Source organism: Panicum hallii, chromosome 1 (genome assembly GCF_002211085.1).
Source record: "Panicum hallii strain FIL2 chromosome 1, PHallii_v3.1, whole genome shotgun sequence".
Taxonomy (NCBI): domain Eukaryota; kingdom Viridiplantae; phylum Streptophyta; class Magnoliopsida; order Poales; family Poaceae; genus Panicum; species Panicum hallii.
Window position 1 is genome coordinate 29760148 of NC_038042.1, and position 4297 is coordinate 29764444.

General features: G+C 40.5%; 1 pseudogene; it reads left to right on the forward strand.

Moving 5' to 3' along the window:
• Window positions 1-209: 209 nt before the first annotated feature.
• Window positions 210-3542, forward strand: LOC112896748 (annotated as a pseudogene).
• The last annotated feature ends 755 nt before the right edge of the window (window positions 3543-4297 follow it).

The following is a 4297-nucleotide window of genomic DNA, read 5'->3' on the forward strand; positions in this document are numbered from 1 at the left end:
GTTGTGTAATGGATCATGTAGACCTTTTAATTATTATTCATATTGTGTGATGGATATTTGAGATCTTTTAATTATTCATGTTATTGTAATTATGAGAATTTATTCATTTATTACATTTATTTGATACGTGTAACAAAATTGATATTTTAGATGTTTTAATTAATCATGTTGTGTAATTGTTCATGTTATGTAAAATACCATATCGTGCAATGCAGATGTATCGACAATGGATGTACAATGCTGACCGATGTTCCAAGGAGTTCATTGATGGCCTCCATTATTTTTTGGATGTGGCCGAGACAAACAAGCGGAATGGTTTCATGTGCTGCCCGTGCATCCATTGCCAGAACAAGAAGGATTACTCCTCTTGAAGGACCTTTACAGCCATATTTTTGCTAATGGTTTCATGTCCAATTACATTTGTTGGACCAGTCATGGAGAAAAAGGGGTTATAATGGAGGATAATGAAGAAGAAGTTTTTAACGGTAACTTTTCTGGCCACGCTGGATTCGGTGCCTTTGATGATGATGCTCCAATGGAAGAGCCTCAAGGAGAGGTTGAAGATGATGATCCCACAGACGATCTTGGGCAGGCGCTGCGCGATGCGCGTGAAGAATGTGAATGTGAGAATGAGAGGATGAAGTTCCAGCAGATGTTAGCGGACCATCACAAGTTGTTGTACCTAGGATGCACAGATGGCTTGAAGAAGCTTGGCATCACTTTGGAGTTGCTACAATGGAAGGCAACGCATGGTGTATCCGACAAGGAATTTGGTGAATTATTGAAACTTTAAAAAAATGCTTCCTAAGGATAACGAGTTGCCTGCCACATCGTACGAAGCAAAACAACTTGTTTTCCCTCTACGTTTGGAGGTACAGAAGATACATGCATGCTCCAATGACTGTATCCTGTACCGCGGTGATGAGTATGAGAATTTGGATGATGCCCCGTATGCGGTGCATTGAGGTATAAGATCAGGAGAGACAATCCTGGAGAAGTCGAGGGGGAGCGTCCTAGGAAGAGAGTTCCTGCCAAGGTCATATTGTACTCTCCTATAATACCACGTTTGAAGTGTCTATTTAGGAACAAAGATCATGCTAAGTTCCGATGGCACAAAGAAGAACGAAAGCAAGATACAATGTTGAGACACCCGGCTGATGGATCCCAGTGGAGAAAAATAGATAGAACTTACCTAGACTTTGCATTGGATGCAAGGAACATAAGGTTCACTTTGAGTACGGATGACATGAATCCTTTCGGTGAAATGAGCAGTAACCACAACACTTGGCCTATGACTCTATGTATATACAATCTCCCACCATGGCTCTGCATGAAGTGAAAATTCATCATGATGCCGGTGCTTATCCCGGGCCCAAAGCAACCTGGTAATGACATTGTTGTGTACCTAAGACCATTGGTCGAAGAACTGTTATTGCTATGGTACGAAGAAGGTGTATGGATGTGGGATGAATACTGATAGGAGAACTTTAACCTACGAGCCTTGTTATTCGTAACCATCAATGACTGGCCTGCTCTTAGTAACCTGTTAGGATAAACGAATAAGGGATATAGAGCCTGCACACACTGCTTAGATGAAACTGATAGTGTATACTTGACTCACTGCAAAAATGTTGTATACAAGGGTCATTATTGGTTTCTCCCCATCAAACATCAGTTACAAAGGAGAGGCAAGCATTTCAAAGGGCAAGTAGACGACAGTACAAAGCCGCTCTGAAGTGGTATGCAAGTCTTTGATATGGTAAAGGATATAGAAGTAGTATTTGGAAAGGGACCTGGTAGCCAACCTGTTCTGAGCAAAAATAGAATGGCGCCCATGTGGAAGAAGAAGTCTATTTTTTGGGAGCTACCATATTGGGAAGTCTCAGATGTTCGCAATTCAATTGATATGATGCACATCATGAAGAATCTTTACGTCAACCTGATAGGATTCCTAGGAGTGTACGGGAAGAAAAAAGATACACTAGAAGCACGAAAGGAATTGCAACATATGGAAGAATGAGATGGACTACATCCAAAAATGTGAGAAAATGGACGGCACTACTTAAATCCTACCAGCTATACTCTTAGCAAAGAAGAGAAGGAAAGCATGTTCGAATGCTTGAGCAGTATCAAGGTCCCATCTGGATACTTCTCGAACATAAAAGGAATTCTAAATATGCCAAAGAAGAAATTCACAAACCTAAAGTCTCATGACTACCACATGCTTATGACTCAACTTCTTCCGATTGCGTTGCATGGGATTCTACTTGAGAAAGTTCGATTAACCATTGTAAAGCTGTGTGCTTTCCTCAACGCAATTCCTTAGAAGGTAGTTGATCCAGACAATCTCATAAACCTGCAGAACGATGTGGTACAATGTCTAGTTGGCTTTGAGTTGATATTTCCACCATCATTCTTCAACATTATGACACACATCCTAGTTCACCTTGTCAAAGAGATTGATATTCTTGGACTTGTATTGCTGCACAATATATTCCCTTTCGGTTTATGGCCATACTAAAGAAATATATTCGTAATCATGCTCGTCCTGAAGGAAGCATCGCCAGTGGATATGGAATAGAGGAGGTTATTGAGTTCTGTGTTGACTTTATTGATGACCTTAAACCGATTGGGGTTCCTGAATCGTGGTACGAGGGGAGAATACGTGGAAAGGGCACACTAGGAAAGAAAGTAGGATGATTTCTCATTCAAAAAAGCACATTACATGGTTCTTCAACAATCCTCCTTGGTGGATCCGTACATCGAGGAACATAAGAAGATTCTATGCTCCGAATTCCCAAAAAAGTGTGAGGCCTGGATTACACGTCGATACATGGATTCTTTCGCTAGTTGGTTATGGAAGCATCTAATGCATAATATGGATATACTAGAACAGCTGGTGTGGTTGGCTAGGGGACCACCTTGGAGTATCCAAATATTCCAAGGCTACGAGATAAATGGGAACATATTTTACACCAGAGACTAAGATAAAAAGAGCATCAACCAAAATAGTGGTGTCCGTATGGATGCCACAGATAGCAATGGTAAAAAGGAGACATATTATGGTTACATAGAGGAGATATGGGAACTGGATTATGGACCCATTTTGAAGATACCTCTGTTTTGGTGCCAATGGGTGAAGTTGACTGGAGGAGGGGTGACAAAAGATCAGTACGGGATGACAATAGCGGACCTCAACAATCTTGGTTATAGAGATGAGCCATTCGTCCTAGCCTAGGATGTCGCTCAGATTTTCTACGTGAAGGACATGTCCAGCAAGCCAAAGAAGGGGTTAAACATGCAAACAGATGAGCCAAAGCGGTACATAGTTCTTTCAGGAAAAAGAAATATCATTGGAGTCGAGGACAAGATAGACCTGTCGGAGGATTATAATAAGTTTGTTGAGATTCCTCCTTTTCGCGGTGAATGGTGATCCATGCATCCTGTTAACCAATGAGGACGCTCCATACTTGCGCCGTGATCATAATTAAGAAACATATGTGAAGAAGATAATTACCGTGCCAGTAGATGCTGATCTTTAATGTATTAGAATCATTATGTATCACAATTTGTATATTTCGATTATATGTACTTCGTCATTGTTCGTTGTGTTTTATAAATTTCATAGTTTTCTACTTAATTTTCATGTTCAAATATAATTTTTACATATCTTTTGGATTAGTACTCAATTATCTAGACTTATTTTATCAAACTTGTGCTAACACACACTAACACAACTCACACACACACGCGGGCGCGCGCGCACACACACTCTTGCTCTCTCTCTCTCCCACACACACACATACTCCTCTCTCTCTCTCTCACACACACACACACTCACACTCACACACTGTAACACCCAAATTTTCAAATTAGGAATCTAAATAAATTTTGCTAGATTCTTTTTAGGATCCATAAGGTTTTTATTCAATTATTTTGATTTTCGAGCATTTACCGTGAATTAATAGTAATTTACTTAACCATAAAAAGAAATATAAGAAAATATAGGCCTTGTGCATTTCATGCCGCATTGCATGGTTTTATTGCTTATCTTCCATTTAAATTTAAATTTCAAATTCAAATTCAAATTCAAATGCATTTAAATGCATTTCTTTTTCTCTCTCTCTCTTTCTCTTTTGGTCTGACCCACTCTCTCTTTCTTTTCTCCTTCTCTCCCCTTTCTCTCGCAAGGCCCAGCCCAGCTGGCCTTTTCTTTTTTTCCTTCCCCACGCGGCCCAGACGGCCCAGCTCCCTCTCTCCCAGCCCAACCCGCTCCTGCCTCTCCTCCGCTTCCTCT